We start from the raw sequence: 20,215 nt of genomic DNA on the forward strand, positions 1-20,215 counted from the left end.
GTGTTCAATTGTGGTGTGCTTTAATTGGCTTCATGCCCCCCCCCTCCACGCCCCCTTCCTTATGGTATTTATGACTGGTCACTTATTCAAGGATTGGCCAAACCACGTTACTTAACCCCGTTATCTATAACCTCCCAGAAAGCTTAATCATTATCGCGTTATTCAGAAGACTGTGGCAGATGAGAGACCTTCGGCAGTTTAGTAACAGGAAATGGGACAGGTGTACTCATTCAAATGGATCCTATGATGCGGCCGTTTATATATATATATATCTATAAACCATAAGTGCAACATGTTCCATTTCAGCCGATGCCGTCGGCGCCTATTTTGTCGCTGCAGTTATATTCGCGAAAATGAAACGCACATGGCTCTACCGAGGTGTAGCGTCAAGCTACGCCAAACCGCTGCGTCTTTTTTTTCTTCTTCTTTTAACAATCTGGCCAAATGCTTAGGAATGTAGTGTCCGCAACAAGCGATGTTGACGGTGAAATACCCACATTAGAGGTCCAAAAAAGAATTGGATGCTGCAACGTCTCGCTTCCTGAGCAATGCCAGAAATAATTGCCATTCCGGAGTAACTTGAAAACTTTTCAGGGCGACTTCTTTTTTCATGTACCCCATGATATTGCATCTCTAACAAACGCTGAGTGCGCCCAGTGCCATTTTTGTCTTGTTTACCCTCTTGCTTTCGCAAGCAACATGGAACAAACCTGCCATATCTCAAGTAACCCATGAAGTTTCTACAATTTATCGTTTCTCCATAGGGGTAAGTGCCGTCAGTCCACCACATGCAGTGCACTGTAGGCACCGCCTTTCATTCCTTTAACTGCATCTCCATTAATATTCTCTTTCCTCCATCTTGCTATCCACCCTCTCCTAACAATTGTTTCATAGTGCAACTGCTTTGAGGTTTCCCTCCCGATATGCTTGTCCGAGTGCTTGGCCCTTGGCCTAAATTCCGTATTTCATCTCATTCATCCACAATGATTCATCGCTGGATTCCGAAACTAACGTTTTTTGTCGTTCGCCAAAAATTCGTTAGTTATTGTATTGTATTTGATAGCGAAAGATTTGAGCAACGACCCTAACGGAAAGGTCAGACGCTTCGGAGATGCAGTCACTTTATTGTTCGGTTTTCGATTTTCATGATTAATTTATAGATCAACCTCCAGTTCGCTGAACTTTGAATGTCAACGCTGTGACCAGGTGGAACTCAGCTCCCTGGGAGAGATTGGCGTGAATATGTGAATTTACTTTTCCATTTTTTAGTTTTCTGTTAAACTGATGATGTTGCTACCTGTCTGTCCGTCCGCACTTTTTCCTTCCGCCTTCAAATATTAAAAACTGCTGAGGCTAGAGGGTGATCATCCATCCTCCAATCTTCAAACATACCAAATTGCAGCCCTCTAGCCTCAGCATTGCTTATAATTTCATTTAAGATTAAAATTAGCTATGGGGAACAACTGAGCTCTGCTGCGTCGTGGCTGAGAGTTTCATACAGGATTATAATCTATTCAGAAAACTCGATTGCGCTGAAAAACTTGGGCTCATTTTTTACTTATTTTTTTTCTTGGCTATGAGTAGGTAGTCCCCTCAACCGCATTTTTGTTTCTGGGTCTTGATTGTGGGGATGAGATTGGAGCTTACTGCTTCCATGCTCACCGCTCCCCCCCCCCCTCCCCACCCCAACCATTCTATCTAGAACAGTTGTCAGCGTTCACCCATCCAGGAAGTGATCAGAATCACCATCGCTGAACTTCACAAATCGGAAGTCTAGCGGACTGGCTTCGGGTTGAGTTGAGTTGAATATAGAATTTAGGCTAAAGGCCAAGCACTAGGATCTATGAGGTCATTCAGCGGTGAAAAGGAAATTAACAGTAAAAGGTTTGAAAGGTGTAATAGGAGGAAAACAGGAGAAAACCTCAAAGCAGTTGCACTACGAATCAAGTGTTAGGAGAGGGTGGAAAGTAAGATAAAGAAAGAGAATATGAAAGGATGCAGAGTAAAAGGAGCGGAAGCGGTTACAGCTAGGGGCCGAAGGCAGGCTGCAAAAACCTTAAGTAATGCCTACAGTGCACCACATGAGGTCCACTGACTACACTACTCCCTTACGGGGGGGACTGGCTTTGGGTGCGTCAAAGTGTAAGATTGTTTTGAACTAGACTTAACCACCCGGTCATCAAGATTTTTGTTTTGCTCCTAAGAACGACCGAGGAAGCTTCTTCTGTAAGGCAGAGTCATCATCTCTTGGGGGTCTCATGTGGCGGTTGGAGACTTTTGTTACGTCATTGCTCTTGACATTTGTAAGGTTTCGTAGGCTTGGTTAGGGTTAGACAAAAGCCCTCTGTGGCTTGTTTCTTCTCGTAAACAGATTCTCTCTCTCTCTCTCTCTCTCTCTCTCTCTCTCTCAATACACGTTCATTCGTAGTAATTTTGTTTTAGCAACTATAAAAGATTTATTTGTGAAATTATGAGATAGTTATTTAACCGGTAATAACTTGTTCTGTACACGAGAAGTTGGATCATTAACTTTATTGATTTATTTTTGTGAATTTCTTTGATGTAATATTGAAGAACTTATTATTGTAGGTTTGTCGCATGTATATTGATTTTTATATCCGCGTAGAAAGCAAACATTTTCATCACACTAGTAGCCATTACTCTTCTCTTCAAGTTTAACCACTGTCAAGCTCTTTATTACCTATGATGATTATCAAACTGAGCTACATTTGTCGTGCATTTACGACGCTTCAAAGCAACATTTATTAGATAAGATAATAGTGAACATTTTCAGTTTTAAAACTAATTATATTTCTAAACAGAATACTGGCAACGTCTGTAGGCTGCCACCATCTATTTCGTTTATCTAACCTAGACGCGCTATCAGACAACCGTCATCCCTGAATCCCACTCGCCTCTCAGTGGGGGAACAAACTCTGCAGGCAGTTTCATGTTAGCTCGGAGGTTTTGTATTTTCCTATTTTCCATGAGTTATCTTGCTTTAGCGTGATGAGCTAGCGCAATGGAAGTAAATTCGAATCTTTTCAGCTTTTACTAGATTAAATGTGAAGAAATAGGTATCAAAACATTTAAAGCGTACTCGCCGATTTTTGTGTTTACAACCGTCTCGGTGAAATCTTAAATTATCTCGATCTGCTGTGTATACTTTCTGCCAGCAGGCAGCAGCTGCTCCATAGTTCGTACTGATTACAGTGAACGTGACTCAGTGGTGGACGTTAGATTAAAAAATAAAGGCTCTCTCTCTCTCTCTCTCTCTCTCTCTCTCTCTCTCTCTCTCAAATAAACAGTTTGGTCTTTCAAGGTGAGGTGCGGTCCATTTCGTTATTAAATACGCTTTCTTCAGTTTAGTTTCTCTCGTTTTGAAACAGGTTTTTTAATGAGTCATCTTTTACATATTTAAGACATTACTGTATTCTTTCCTCAATAAGCCCGAATTTGTTAAACTGCAGATATAAATTCATGCTTCCTTCAGTTTTGCGACTTAACAACAGGCTGTGGAACTATATTCCAGTACGTGAGGTAAGCTAATATAATCCACCCTCTAACCTGTGGAGTTAGGCAAGGGGGCGTTGTACCTTGAGCATTTCGTACCCGACTTACCAGGAGCACGTTGATACCTGTTCGACAACCGTTATGCTCTTTGGGCTGTTGCGTGACGTAGTAGTGGCATTTAAAAATGTCTGCCTCAGAAAATCTCAGGAATTTTTGTCCTGTCTGCCCTGTAAGACATAGATTATGTTCTTTGCGAAATTCAAATTCAGCGTTTTAAATCCTTTGAGCGAGACTAATGCATTCAGAAAGTGCAGCTGCGCTCTGTAAAGGAAATACTGTGAATATTTCACACATCCGGTCCTCGCATAGCTGACGTCATTAAAACTGAAATCATGAACCAAATTGAAATGTCTTTAAATACTGTTGCCTATTTATTATTACCATAATATAACAACGCCGGGTGTTCATTTAATGAATTAACACTAACAAATGAAATACATACCTTAAAAATAGCTGTTTTGATATGTTTAGAATGTTTAAAAAAATGCGACGAATAAACCTAACCATAGATCCCAATACACTGTGAGATATTCACAACGTTAAGGAAAATTACTAAACGAATACAACTAGCGTCTGAGACGATAGGCTCAATTTAGCCAGTTCTGGCAAAGTGAACAGCACCGTGGGAAAATTTGCAGTTGAAGATTCCACTCGCGCTGTCTGAGGCTCATCTTATAATACTAGAAGGTCCCAAAATTAATGCTTGTTTATTCACATGACACACACTAGATATGTTTCAATACCATATCCTGCTTCAATTAAAAATAAACTGAACCAAATTTGTGCGGACATGTGTAGACCCATATTCTACCGAAACTGGCAATCTGTCACCATCCAATCTAGCCTCACTGGCGTTGTTCACAGCCAGTCACCAGGCGACGTTCACTCGTTTGAACGTACAGAGCTGTGTCGTAGCATAGTTATTTTTAAATAAACGATTTGTTGGTCTTTTTTTTTCAGCCCAACGAATTATACCTAATTGATGCACATTTCTGTATTTTTTTTGTCTTCAATTGGCCTTCAGCTAGCTATCCCACAATCAACAATGATAACGTCCAGTGCTAAATATCCACGTAATAAAATCTAAGTTTCTAATCTTTGATAACAGAATACAATTAACATTATCTTTATTTTATTATTCACAATGTTATCGTATAAAACGAACCTGCAAGTGATTAACAAGCCGTGAATTCCACATTTGAATGCAAAAAGACAAGAGACTCTTAATAAAATATAAGTGGAAATAAAATGTTATCAGATACAGTATATAATTTTTGAAATTAATTCTAAAAGAAAGAGAGAAAAAACAGGATCTCCCACATCATAGGATGCTTGCAACCACAAGTGTTGTTTGCCTTGATAATTTTCTCTTCCAAACAAGTTTGTGGCCCGCACCGGTGTCTGTCTTTTCAGAGTTTTTGAGTTGCTAATGCTAAAGTTGCATTTAGTTGTTTTTGTTAAAGAAGGTATTTTATTTTCCTGCGATATCAATTGGATTTTCGGTTTGTGATAGTGGCTATTTAAGGTATCTGAATAATCTTATCATTTGCATTGGCTTTGCATACCAACCGTGGTTGTTGGGTATTATATACAAGCACAAACACGTTATAATTACTATTATTAATATATTAACCATAGGCCTACTTTCACGTGGAACAACCCTTAGGCCTTCACCTTTTAAAGGAACCTGGTATTAAATAGTTTTTAAACTACATTTATTTTAAATAACGGCTCCGAATCTAAATTTACAAAGTTGAAAGAATGAAGAATATTCTTACATTTATTATATATTTATGGACATGAGCTAAAGAATGAAAATGCTAAAGTCGCAGAAAAATATACATGTATGTTCTTGGAGAGAGAGAGAGAGAGAGAGAGACGGTTAATATACGTTTTGAGTTTCGTTGACCCTTGCCGTAACATGTCAGGTGCGTGTTGACTTATATGTCCGTTATTCCAACGAATTATTTACTATTCCCTTCGATACAAACACACATTTATATCCGCGTCTCTGACTGAACTTCACGAAGAAGAAAGTGTTTTGATTTAAGAAACTATTTGTAGCTTAATTTCTTTTCTTTTAACAGTCTGCCAACTTTCACTTCAAACTGGAACTCAGAGTCATGTGTTCCGACAGATGTTTGTAAGTGGCATGACACTTATTAACACGTATTGGAACGATGATATTCATTCAAACGTCACATATAATTTAGTTGTGTGGCCATTTGCTTTACATTTTAAGGATGAGTGAAGACTGCCTGCTATTATCATTCAGTAATGTTAACTTTTATTATAAAAAAAAATACGCGATTGGAAATTTAAGATCTGGACAGTTTTTTTTTAGTGAGTGCTGCACTAGCAAAATAATTTTACCATACAATTGATGCTTTATTTCATAGTGATGTGTTTTAGTTTCGTCTGGTTTTTTAGGGTACTTCTTTAAGATATGCATAAGAAATATCCTTTACTGAGACTTTGAAAGTGAGGGGCAATATTGTCTAATTTCCAGTTTAATTTGAACATTCCCCAAAATATTGTGGTCTTTCAACCATTAGTGGATAGGACTGAATTCACATAATAATCTGAAATTCTTTGTATTCTGCTTATGGTGGGATCAGCCTTCTCTTCGTAAACATTTGAGGTTTGGTATTTCTATATGGCAGCGAGAGAGAGAGTTTAATTATGCTTCTCCTTGAATGGACTGGGCAATTCATGGCTGAGTTTTGACGGCATTTATTTCCTTTGGAATTCAGTTGTGTGTTGTCTTATGTCTCACGATCTGTGGAACTTGGCGCTGCATTTTTTAATGATTTCTTTCATTTAGTGTTGTGTTCAAGACCATAGTAGATTCACATCAGCCGTGCATTTGATGTCTAGGCCAGTCCCTTACGACCCTCCTGATTGGCTGTTGATAAGCCAATGACAGGGCTGGAAACTCTCAGTCTCTCGAGAGAGTTCAGGTAGGGAGGATTTATGTTCCACTTCTCCCGAGGGATGCTTTGAAAGACGCATCCCTCAGGAGAGGTGGAACATACATTCCAGCCACGTGATTGGCTTATCAACAGCTAATTAGGAGCGTCGTAAGGGACTGGCCTAGACATCAGATGCACCGGTGATGTGAATCTACTATAGTCATTATAATACTTTTCTGTTTTGATGGAGTTCAGTGCTGCGTTTTTATTTTAAGAGATTGCACATACCGTGGCGTTCAAGATTGTGTTTTTTGTCACATTTTCCATGTAGTGTATGGTCTTCGATAGCGTTTTCACTCGTGGATAGCAAATAATACGTCACTCCTATGAATCTATTTTTGAATGAGCAGATTTTGGGTAGTAAAAAACAATGCCTTTCTGTTCCCCCAAAATGATACTCTTCTTAAATCGTAGGTACAAATGTTTGTCTGATTTCACAAGCTCTGGTAATGAAATGTATATATATTAACAGAGCTTATGAAATCTGTCAAACATTTGACTGATTTCATAAGTTCTGTTAATGAAACACACACACACATATGTATATATATATATATATATAATATATATATATATATATATATATATATATATGCACGGCATTCCACATAAAAAGAAGCTACCAAATGTTACTTACACATATCATTATTGATAAAATAATTGTATATTATTATTATTAACCATAGGCCTGCATTCATATGTAACAATCCATTAAACCTTCACAATTTTAAGTAACCTCCCATTACATAGTTTTACCCCATATTTTAGAAAAAGGCTCCAAATCTATATTTACATAAGCTGGAAGGATATTCTTACATTCATTATATATAGACATGAGCTAAAGGATGAACATTCTAAAGTCCCAAAAATATACGTGTATGTACTTGCAGAGAGAGAGAGAGAGAGAGAGTCTCAGTGAGAATGGGGGTTAACATACTTCTCAAGTTTCGTTGACCCTCGCCGTAACACGTCAGGTACATGTTGAGTTGTTATTCCAACAAATGATTTACTTTTCCATTCTATAGAAACGCACATTTATATCAAAGTCTCTTACTGAACTTCAAGAAGAAGAAGAAGGCGGCATTTTGCTTCAAGGAAATATTTATAGCCTTAATATTTTTATTTATTTATTTATTTTATTTATTTTTGTATTTTTTACATTATGTTTACTTTCACTTCAAACTAGAACTCGAGTCATGTGTTCCGACAGATGTTTCAAGTCACGTGATGTTCAACCAAACGTGAATTGTAATTCAGTGGTGCTCTCATTTGATTTATATTCTAATACTTAATAATAAAGACTGCATGCTATTATCATTCAATCAATAAGTTATGTTTTATTACAAATACATTATTGGAGATTTAAGATCTGGAGAGCTTTTAGTGAGTAGGTACTCCACAATCAAAATAATTTCACCTAATCATTGGTTTATTTATTTCGTAGTTACGCGTCTTCATTTTTTCTTTTTCTTTTTACTTTATGGAGCATTTCTTCTTTAAGATACCAATAAGAAATGTCCTTGGGTGAGCATATGAAAGCAAGGGGCAAGTTTGTCCAATTGCCAGTATAACTAGAATATGCTTTACAACGTTACGATCTTGAAGTGGGTACAAAATGAAAGTTCACGTAGTTAACTCTTCACAAGTTAATTAAAAATCTGTCATGTTTTAGTTTGCATGTAGTGTGATCACAACTTTCTTAGTGCATATGTTAAGTTTTTGGTATTTTCATTTGGAATTCAGGAATGTGTGTTAGTTTTTTGTAAAAGAAATCTATTGGGATGTCTATTTGTCTGTCCGCCCTCAGATCTTAAAAGCTACTGAGGCTAGAAGGCTGCAAATTGGTATGCTGAACATCCACACTCCAATAATCAAACATACCAAATTAAAGCCCTTTAGCCTCTGTAGTTTTGATTTCATTTAATGTTAAATTAGGCATGATCATGCGTCTGGCACCACCGAGTCCCATTCCGGAGGCGTCTCTGGCGCACCTTTACCCTACCGCATCTGAGGAGCAACTGGACCGCTTCATCAATCATGCATATTGCACTGCAGCACAGAAAACTCGATTGCTTTTTACTTGTTTGATATGTTCCTCGATTCATAGAGTGTTTGGAACTAACTTCTAATTATATTTATTTTCTTTGGAATCCAGAGGTGTGTTTTTCGTGAATTGTGGAACTTGACGTTATACTTTTAATATTTATTCTTCAGTTATGTGGGGTTCAAGACTTGGGGTTCTTCATCTCGTGTTTCTCAGATATTAGGGAGTTCGGTATTGCTACAGGTTAGGGGCCCAAATTCATTGCATTACGTTAAGTCAAGATCTTCACACAGATTTAGCAAATATTTATTGCATCATGGAAAGTAATGAAAAAAAATGAACAGTTTATCTGCTTATAGAAGCAGAAATTGTACAAAATAAATAAATAAGGAAGAGGGGACAACGTAAATAAACAAAAATATTTCTTAAGGGTTACGGACCTATATAATTTTGAGAAAGTCGTAAATCCCTGCTTCTGTAAGCAGATCACTGCATGCTCATTTTTCAGACTTATCAAAAAGTTGCTGCCGAAGAGCAAAGACCGTATTTCTGTAAGCAGATAAACTTCTCATTTTTGTTTAGCAAATATACTTATGTTTGCAGATCTTTCGAAATAAGAAATTGAAAATAGGAGAAAAAGCTTAAACACACACACACACACACATGGAGCAGGGAATTTGGCCCCCAAAACGGTAGGATTACCTACCACGAGTTCAGCATAGTGTTGTTCTTAAAGATGTTTCACATAACGTGTCGTTCGATATTTTTATTTATTTTTATAGTTAGTTATTAATTTAGAGTCGTGGACTGAGCAATTATTTTTATAGTTAGTTATTAATTTAGAGTCGTGGATTGAGCCTCCCCCAACAAAGTTATTATGATTGCTGTTGTTATTGTCATTGGAAGGACCTCACTCGTGTGAATTCTTTTATTAGTGAGCAAACTTTGTTTGGCTGATTTTACAAACAGCGCAAAAGAAAAATCTAGAGGAGTTCCACATAACATTCAGGCCGAAGGTCAAGCACTGGGACTGGGTCCTATAAGGTCATTCGGCGCCGAAACGGATATTGACTCTAAAAGGTATAAAAGGTGCCACAGGAGGGAAAACCTCAAAGCAGTTGCGCTATGAATCAATAGTTAGGAGAGGAAGGAAAGTAAGATGGAAGAAAGAGAATATAAAATGAGGTACAGTAAAAGAGACAAAAGAGTTTGCAGCTAGGGGTGCCGAAGGCCCGATGCGAAGAATCTAAGTCATGTCTACAGTGCATCACATGAGGTGCACTGGCGGTACTATCACCCTACGGGGATTATTAATGTTATTATTATATTACGACCCAAGCTGTGGCCCTTGAGAAGCAGAATAATGCTACAAGCCCAAAGGCACCAAAAGGGGTGGAAGTCAGTGTAGAAAAGTGAATCGAGAAGAATAAACCACGAAAAAAAAAAAATTAGTGACAAGAAATGAGGTGAATAGCTAATGAAGATTAGGAAAATAACAAATGAACTATGAAGTGACATTGATTCTAGTTATTCCAGCAAGTTTGAATTTCTGAAGTTGAACCGAACGATAATTGCAAAACTCAATCAAAACAGGAATGAAACTTTTAATGAATTGTGACGATGAACTCCACGGAAGAAAATGCAACCTGTTACAGTTAATCACATAATTATCTGGAAGTACGTAGTAGATGTTTATAGTCTGGAGATATCTGAATACAAAGTATGAGCTCAATGTTACCGTGATATATCTCAAACAACTTGCAAAATGAGCTAAGTGAGCTGCGGTATCAGAGCCTAATATCAAGATCAGGGATAAGAAAGTGATTCAAACTGAAGTTGATTATCTAACATATCAAGACACGATTGTATGTGATGTAAATATACAAATGATTGTTCTGCAAGTAGTCAGTCGACTGCATATGGATAATATACAGATGGTTCAGTGTTGGAGTTAATGGTTTGGAAATTGATAAAAGTATGGATCATTATGCACAGGAATAAGTTATGCCAAATTTCTACTACATATAAGGCTTTTCACAATACGAACGGTCTATGGGTCCGGAGGGTAATTTTTTTGAAAACCCGCCAAAAGCTCCAGAATTTATTCAAGTTTAAGCCTGTGTAAGCAGAAAATGAAAATTTAAATGCTAACTTGGTCGAAAGTAGAATGTAGTAACTTTCTAAGGATGTGGCTTCGTATGATAACCTTTATCGAGCGCGAATTAAACAGTAAGAAGGGTCTATCTCAGCCAAGACCCACTGGGTGGTGGCTCAGTCAATCAGCGCGCAGAACGAGAGGGTGCATCAGCCAATCAGCGAATGTTTAATTGAGTAAGGTAAATGCAGGATTTTGCTCATTATTATTGCAATGTCAGGTGTTACTGGATATCACTATTTCTATATTTTCCATTATTTATTATGGTATGGATTGAAAATCAGTATAAATACAGGAAAAAAGTACACACTGAAATTAACATGCTTTAGATATACACTTACACGCTCGCCATTGCCATACATGCGTTAACAAATATATTCACAGCGCAATTATTTTTAAAGATATAATGTTCACAAACATATTTTTGGAAAGCTAAAATATTGTAAACCAACATTCAAAGCGAATATTTGAAAAATCTTTATTGGGTCAAGAAATATAAGAAAATAAATATACCAAAAAAAAAACTTTTAAAAGCGCAAAAACAACAACAATCGCCGTTTGCGATTTCAAAATCCGTTCAATTTTGATTTCAAAGGTATCATCGTGAAGAACTTTTTTTCTTCTTTCAGAATCACTAATTTATTTTACTTCTAAGGATTCTTTTCATTTTGACAACCAATTTCCAAAAAAATGTAAACAATGTTGCTATCGGAAGAAAGTCACTTTCAATCTACTCGTTATATTATATTTTGTTTTATTTTTTCCACAAACAGATGCACAGTGCCATAAAGTAGATGGATTTTGCTTCATAAGGCAACATAAATCACGAAAATATCTTTAAAAATGACTGAGATACCGCTGTTTGAAAATTGCGAATTTTGAAGCACGATTTCTGGCGTTATTTTGATGTTTAGAAAAATTGCGGTAGACCCTTGGTATTATGGCCTCATATCATGCTTCATAATGAATCTACTCTTGACAACAATTTAAATAAATTAACCAGTATCCCTTTAGCTTTGTACTGTCTTGTTTCTATCGAGGCTTGGATACTCCTTTCGTTTTCATTTATTGTGCTCTGGTTTATTCATCAGCTTAATCACGCCTTTGCATCTAACTGTTACGATTCAGTGAGTTGTTAAAAACTAAGAAAGTTTTTTTTTATTTTAACAATTACAATGTGTTTTTAGACCAATGGAATTTCATGTCTGTCTTCCAAAGGGATTTAAATCTTGCTGGAACATGCTTAAAGTGGTGTAACCGACCGACTAGCGTGAGGCATTGCGCTCTCGTCTGTGCGCAGGGCCGTGGGCCGATAGAACTGGGGAAACATGGGAACGAAACTAACTGGGAAGTGTAACTCATGAACATCACGTCACCAGATAGAACCGCCATTCTTATGTAAACATGGGAGCGTTCGCTGCGAAGTCATGTGATTTACTGTAAGATTTAGTATAATTAACACACCCAGATTATTTTGAAGACCTTGGAAATTGGTTTAGATATAGCACCGTAGTTGCATTCTTAACACCGATATTTAATTTTTCATTGGTAATTGTTGGTATGTGATTATGTATTAAGGTGTGTATGAATTACATGACAATTATTAGGTGAAAATTATAAATTTTCCCCATAGAACCTCTGCAGAATTTAATGCTGATCGGGTTTTTTCTTCTTCTTTTTTTGCGTAATTTCCACCGCCACATCGTCTTTTGGTCAGAAGAAAGTCTTTACCGGTAATCCAGCTCTGTTAAACCCAAACTTCTCTCCCAGTTGGCAGAGTGGAATTTATGGACAATCATGCCTGATGAGAAGCCAGCACTGACTTCTATTCTTTACCATTTTTCCTGGTCGCTGACCTTTACCATGGTACTGTCGCATTATATTTGTTATATGAAATCTGTCAGCGTTGACAGGAATTCGAGTTAAATTATGTCCATAGGCTTATAAAGTAACATCTGAAGGATCACGTTCAGTTTTCATGATGGCTGCGATAACCTTTACACGTGTGACGTTTTTATTCTTATTTCAACTAGAATATCGTTTTCATTACAATTTTTCCCACATAGTTATATGAATGCACCCTTCATACCCTTAGAATGAGCCTAAGTATTGAAATTGTTATTCATCGAACTTTTTTTTTTCATGATTACTACATATCCCCGGTGATCCCTGGTATTTTTCGATTGCTTATTTGTTGATTAATCATTTGTTTTTATCTACTATTTATCGTTGTGAACTGATCATGATTTATTAGTTGAATGCATCATAAAGCTGTCGCCCTGGAATCAGACATTTCAGACATTCTAGCGCAACTTAGATCCCTCAGTACAAACAAGTTTTCTCATCCTTAATGGCGCTTCCCCCAGGTGTGATATGACCTTGGGCGTATTGCAGTAACAACCAGAACCCACCAGGAAGTTGATAGAAAAAACCATAGGTATATCTATGGGTTATGTAAATCCCTTAACAATAAACGATCGATAAAATTTAGGAGTCGAATCGAAAGCAATGGCACGTTTTCTGTTTAAAATGAAAAGAGCAGGATTACGATGATGTGTCTAAAGACGTAGATTTGGGAATTATTCAATTAGCTCATTGATAAGAGGCTGATTCAAGGTCATTGGGATCAGCCTAGCAAGAGCTGCCTGTAATGCGCAGACACCAAAAATGACGCATTAAAGAGGGAGAATGAGAGTTTGTAATGTTAACGTATGATATCAGGTGATGTGCTGTACCTATGTTGTTCTGAGTCCAATGTCTGTGGAGCAGTCTCCAGCTCAATGGGACAAGTTAAGAGGAGTACAAGTTAAGAGAGTGATCGCCAGACCGTGGGTCGAATAATGTTTTACGAAATCCCTAGGCGTTGCCCTTTTTTCTTATTGAGTGAATACACATCAGTTGTAGGTGTCATGCAGACATGGTCGATATGGTTGGGGACTTGAAGTTGAAAGTGAGAGTTTTGACGGTTTCGATGTGAATAAACATGTTGGCGGTCAACCAGAGTTGACTGGGTCCACGGTCTAGAGTCCAGCGAAGAACTAAATATAGGATTCGTCATTCCTCAAAGTAAATCGGGTCTGAGTTTATATATATATATATATATATATATGATATATATATATATATATATCTATATATATATATATATTATAGTATATATACACTTAATGCGTGAAGAATTGTGGATTGAACTGTTTTTATATTGCAACTCGGGATTCTCAGGGTATTCTGTTTAGTTAACAGTTTAATTATGTTAGACTTTTACACTATATATATTTTAGTAAATTGTTGGTGATTTCTGTAGTTCTTGCGTGGTGATTCTCCATCTATAGTTAGAAACTGACATTCAGTCTTAAATATTGAAATATAAAACGGTAAGATGTGGAAATTCATGCGATTTAGCATGAAACTATGCATAAAATTAAACAGTTCTATCTATTTATGTACTTTAATGTATGGTTACTTCAACATTGCAAATACGTCAATAGGGTTGTTCGGAATGTGTAAAACATGGAAATCCCAGGTAATTATACCTACCGATTAATTAATCCATGCAAGTTTGAGCCTGAGTATGATCAAAGCCACCTAATTCCACGAAGTATCGATGCGTCAGGGAAATGGAACAGATGTTGCGAAATCTGGTACGAACCATCTTTCCTAGATTTCTCATCGCTGCGCAGATGACTAAATCATTCATGTAGAACACAGAAACACATGATACCCTCGTGGTCGTGGGATTTGTTAGTTTTCTGGCGATGTGGTGCAACAATTTCCCTCTCTTTATCATATACTCCACAGTAGTAGTAGTTATGGGTCGAGAGAATGCCTTTGCAACGGCGCCTCTTAATCTTGAGGGTTTTTTTTTCTATGTTGAGCTCTTTCCTTTTTTTTCTCTCTTTTTTTTCCTTTTTTTCCACATCAAGTATATGGTTTCTTTTCTTATTTCGTTGTTACCGGTAAACAGAAATTTTCCAACTATGTCACTTTCCTTCTCTTCATAGGCACCGAGAACCTAATAACCTCCCAGCCAATCGTCAGCAAAGGTGTTGGGTGCGTTTTCTTTCATTTCACATCGCGGCGTCATGTTCTTTTACCTAGTACTACAATATTCTGTTGTGCTGTTTCAGAAAAGCAGCAGTTTCCTTGAGACACAGACTTGATATTTTTTTAATAGTTTTATTACTGTCAGGATAATTATTTAATTTATTATGGTGGTTCCTTGTCCCTAGGCGCTCACTCCACAAACACAGTTGCGGGCACACTACACTATTTATGAGGTGCAAAGCTTTATTTACTTTAACCCCAACTCCCTTTCATTCTTCTTCTTTATAAGTGAGGCAGAGCCGTGTTACTTAGCTTTGACATCCATCGCTTACCAGGTTAAGAACACTCTTAATTTTGAGGGCTATCCTTATATATTCTCCCAGTTTTCTGTTAGGGGATATCAGTGTCCCTAAATTAATATCCTGATCTGATTTTTGTAGCAATTTACACGTGAATATGTGTTCGGTGGTGTCCTCCACTCTACATATTTCACAGACCTCGTCCTTAAATTTGCCCCGGAAGTTAGCCTTTAAGTTCAACATATTCAGTCTGGCTTTCATTATGATACATGCATCCTTTGTTTCCGGTTCCTTTATGTACTTGTTTTCCTCGAAGTCATCTATAAACCTCAGCTTCTTCATTTCTTTTCTCTTTTCTCTCAAAGTCTCTTGGATATCTTGATTAAGTCTTATCGTTATTTCCTTTTTCAGTGCTACTTTGGGATATTCTCTTAGTCCATTAATTTTTATATCATATTTGGTGCATGTGTTCATCACGCTTTTTGTCCAACATTGTCCATATGGGGCTCTTAACTGATCTTCAACTATTTCTTTTATTAATCTTTTCTCCTCCGAATTTATTATGTTGTGGAAAAGCATTTATCTTCTTATAATCAATTCTGTAGGATACTGGCTATAATTCCCCAATACGGCATGCCCTTAGGTTGTTCATACATTCCTCGGAGGATCCTGTATTGCATTTTCTCTAGCGCATTTAATTCATTTTCCGTTACGTTACTCCATGTCTCTATGTTGGCAAATAAGGTTGGTACAACTACTGTTTCATAGATCTTTTCCTACTGTTTTTAACGTCCCCATTTCTTCTGATTTCTCTTAGTAGGTACTCAATCTTTAGATTTCTCGTTTTAATACTTGCTTCCTTTGAGCCATTTAGTGTGTACCATTCTCCTAAGTACTTATATTCTTTCACGCTACTAATTAGGCCATTTTTAAGTTCTGTTCTTACTTGGACATCTGTTTTCTTTACTTTTTTTTTTATCTATTACTAGCACTGCTGACTTACTTGGCTTCGTATTAAATGTAAATTTCTGAAGCTGCTCTAGGTTACGGCAGTGCCAGTTGCCATTTCTATTCCTCCTTTCCTGCTTGTGGGGAACAATATGTCATCAACAAATATTAGGGACTCTATTGGTACGTTTCTTATGAATGTTACGTCCTTCCTGCTTAAATCATTTACTCTGTCAGTAACTTTGCTGCATAACTTTGGGCCGTAAATTGTACCTTGCCTCACATTTTCTGTTACGTCAATTGTATCAGTTTCTCCCGCTGGGCATCTTATGACTGCTTTGCCATTTTCATTCATTCTTCTTATCAACCATGCAACTTTCCATCATATCATTTTCCCTATCTCTTTGATGCAGTCCTTCAGATCCAGCTTGTTATATGGTGTACACTGGACATGCAGGTATGGGAGTCTTCTTTCCCACCTTTATCCCTACATTAAGGGGCCTGTTGCCTCATGCGCCTTCTCCACTACCTTCTATCAAAGGTATCATCCTCCACCAAACCTCTTCTCTCCATATCTTCCTTCACTTTATCTCGCCGTCTAATTCTCTGTCTCCTATCGATCTTCTTCCTCTAGCAGGTTCCTCCCAAGCCCACTTCACCCTCTCCTCGTTATCCATCCTCAATACATGCCCATAACATCTCAGTTGTGACTCCTATCACCTCTGTCATCTTTACTAAGCCTACCCTTCTTATTTCATCATTTTCCCATCTCTCAAGCAGCGATATTCCCATAATCCACCTCAGCATTCTCATCTCTGTTCTCTTAAGCTTTACTTCCTCTTTTCTTCTTAAATAAACATGCAGGTATGGGAGTAGTGTGACCCAAATGTCACGAAATATAGGTCGCCTACTTCTTTATTTGATTACTTAAAGGAAATATGGAGAGAAGGTTTTAAGTCTGAATTTCTATAAGAGCACAGGGAGTTGGGGCTGCAAAGAACAGGCCTAAATTTCCGTTGACTTTTGCATTAGCATCACTTCTTCCGCTAAGGATATATGGACAGAGCGAAGTCTTTACCCGCTGGATTTCGAAAATTAATTTACATTTCAAGGTTACCATGAAAATAATCATGGAAACTCTCTCTCTCTCTCTCTCTCTCTCTCTCTCTCTCTCTCTCTCTCTCTCTCTCTCTCTCTCTCTCTCTATATATATATATATATATATATATATATATATATATATATACATATATATATATATATATATATATATATATATATATATATATATAAAGCTACAAATGTCCTTTAATATCCAGTTCGTTCTACCTCGGAAATAATATATTTTCATATACGTTACCCGAAGGGGAATTTTTTTTAGTTAATAATGAGTTCAACGTCTCGTGGGATTGAACCAGCAGAAGACCAGAACGCAGGAGGACTGCAGTGACGTGCCTTAAACATAGAGGGTATTATAGATACCTGGAGTTGCGATCTCCTTACTATACTCTGTTTTTTTCCATCTGTCCATCCGCCTGTGGTGTTTACGCATGGTAACACTGCGTCCCGGCCTTTAAATAATATCCTATTTCGAATATTAACGGTGTAATTCGCATACTGTAAATTATTAAAACACTTTTCAGTTGCAAATTTACACCAAGATGTCTTTTTATTTACCTAAAACTTACACATAGCGTAACTATTTAAAGCCCGGGACGCAGTGTTACCATGCGCGACCACCAAGGCGGATGGACAGATGGAAAAAAACAGAGTGTAGTAATATGTAGTTCAGTGGTCATCCACCAGGAAGGTGCTGCAAATTTTTTTTGATCGTTAATGTTTAATGAGTAAGTGTTTAACGAATGTTTATGGTTTAATGAATAAGTGTTGAGAGAATGTTTATGAGTGTTTAGTGAATGTTTAGTTTAAGGTTTTGTGAATGTTTAGCAGGTAAGTATTCAGTGAATGTTTACTGAGTGTTTAGGGTTTAGTGAAAGTTTTGTGAATGTTAGCGAATATTTATTGTGTAAGTATTCGGTGAATGTTTAATGAGTCCTTAGTGTTGTAGTGAATGTTTTGTGAATGTTAGTGAATGTTTAGTGTGCAAGTATACAGTGAATGTTTGGTGACTTTTGTGAAAGTCGTGAATGATAGTGTTTAGTGAATGTTTCAAGTGTAAGTATTCAGTGAATGTACAGGGTTTAGTGAATGTTTAGGCTTTAGTGAAGGTTTAGTGCATGTTAGTGTTTAGTGAATGTTTAGTATGTATATAAGTATTTAGTGAATGTTTACTGTGTAAGAAGTATTCAGTATGTGTTTTGGATTTAGTCAATGTTTTGTGAATGATAGGGTTTAGCAAATGTTTAGTGTGTAAGTATTCAATGAATGGTTAGTGAGTGTTTAGAGTTTAGTGAATGTTTAGTGTGTAAGTATGCAGTGAATGTTTAGGGTTTAGTGAATGTTTAGTGTGTTCAGTGAGTGTTTTGGGTTCAGTGAATATTAGTGTTTAGTTTATAAGTATTCAGTGAATAGTGTATAAGTATTTAGTTAATGTTTAGCGAGTGTTTAGTGAATGGTTTGCAAATGTTTGTGTTTAGTGGATGTTTAGTAAGTATTCAGCAAATGCTTAGTGAGTGTTTAATGAATGTCTTGTGAATGTTTGTGTTTAGTGAATATTTAGTGTGTAAATGTTTAGTGAATGTTTAATGAATCTGTACGGGTTAATGAGCATTTAGGGTTTAGCTAGTATTTATTGTTTAATGAGTGTTTAGGGTTTAGTGAGTGTTTAGTGTATAGTGAGTGCTTAGTGAGTGTTTATTGAGTACTTCGTGAATGTTTAGTGTTTAATGGATTTTTAGGGTTTCGTGAATGTTTACTGAGTGTTTTGGGTACAGTGAGTATTTAGTGAGTGTTTAGTGAGCGTTTAGCATATAGTGAGTGCCCAGTGAGTATTGAGTATTCAGTGAGTATTTAGTGTTATTGAGTGCAAGCGTGTGTTAAAGTGAGTGATTAGTGAGTGTATAGTGTGTTTAGTGAGTGTATAGTAAGTGTGAGTGTTTAGTGAGTGTAACTGTATTGTGAATATTAATGTTTAGAGATTGTACATTACTGTTTAGTTAAGTTTTTAGTGATGTATGCTAAGGAAGTCCTGTAATTCACAGGAACCATTTATGCTAAGCATTGCTTAGATGCAAGAAAAGATGCTTGATTATAATGGCTGGAGTTGAGGCCAACCTGTTTTTGTAAGCTAATTTTTCTCTGTGAAATTGGGTCCATTAGTAATAATAATAATAATCATCATCATCATCATAATGAGGATAATAATAATAATACTAGCAACAATAATGATAATAATAATTATAATCATAATGATAATGAAAGTAATAATAATACCAGCAACAACTACAATAAAAATAACAATAGTAAAATAGATAAAAATAATGACAGTAAAAATAATATTAGCAATAAAGTATAGTAATGTGAACTAGACTGAGACCTTTCAATATGGCCGCCCAAGGTCACACGCTCGGCAGGGAGATTGCCACTCCAGTGATTGATGCTCTATGGCCTTAACCCGCACGGTTAACAAGGGTGGTGAGTTGATACTGATTGTTGTGGAAAGACGAATGCACAGTCTTTCCTCGACTTAAATCTGCTGCGTTCCCGACTCGGAAATTCTAGAAAGCATGACTGATGGCAAACGGACAATGGTTCTTTGTAAATATGAACAAGCTTATCTCTGTTTGGAAGCTGTATAGGTCCGGGTCTTGGAAGACTCATCTGTATGTTATTTCAACATGTTAATTGTATTAGCAATGTTCTATCAGGACCAGTGATTAAATCTAGAGTAATAGAAAAGGCCTAACTGTAGCGCAGATCACGCCAAGTGTATGGGAAGGCTTCCTTCCTCCACTAAAGCTCTCAGAGGTGGGAAATATAATTATGTTTCTCTCCCTGGTCATCAGTTAGATAATTCGCCTCCATGCATCTACATTAATTAATTTGACTAGTATGTGATTGTACTATAGTGTTTCAACCATGTATCGTAATTGAGTGTGATGAGATGTAATGCCCTGACCCCTGACAACTGTCAGTTAAGTAAATTACCATGTTTTTTCTGGCCTTATGCCAAAGTATTCTGTGAACTTCTTGTGGGCCACGTGGCCTACCATAATGTGAA

This window comes from Macrobrachium nipponense, chromosome 19 (assembly GCF_015104395.2).
Source record: "Macrobrachium nipponense isolate FS-2020 chromosome 19, ASM1510439v2, whole genome shotgun sequence".
NCBI lineage: Eukaryota > Metazoa > Arthropoda > Malacostraca > Decapoda > Palaemonidae > Macrobrachium > Macrobrachium nipponense.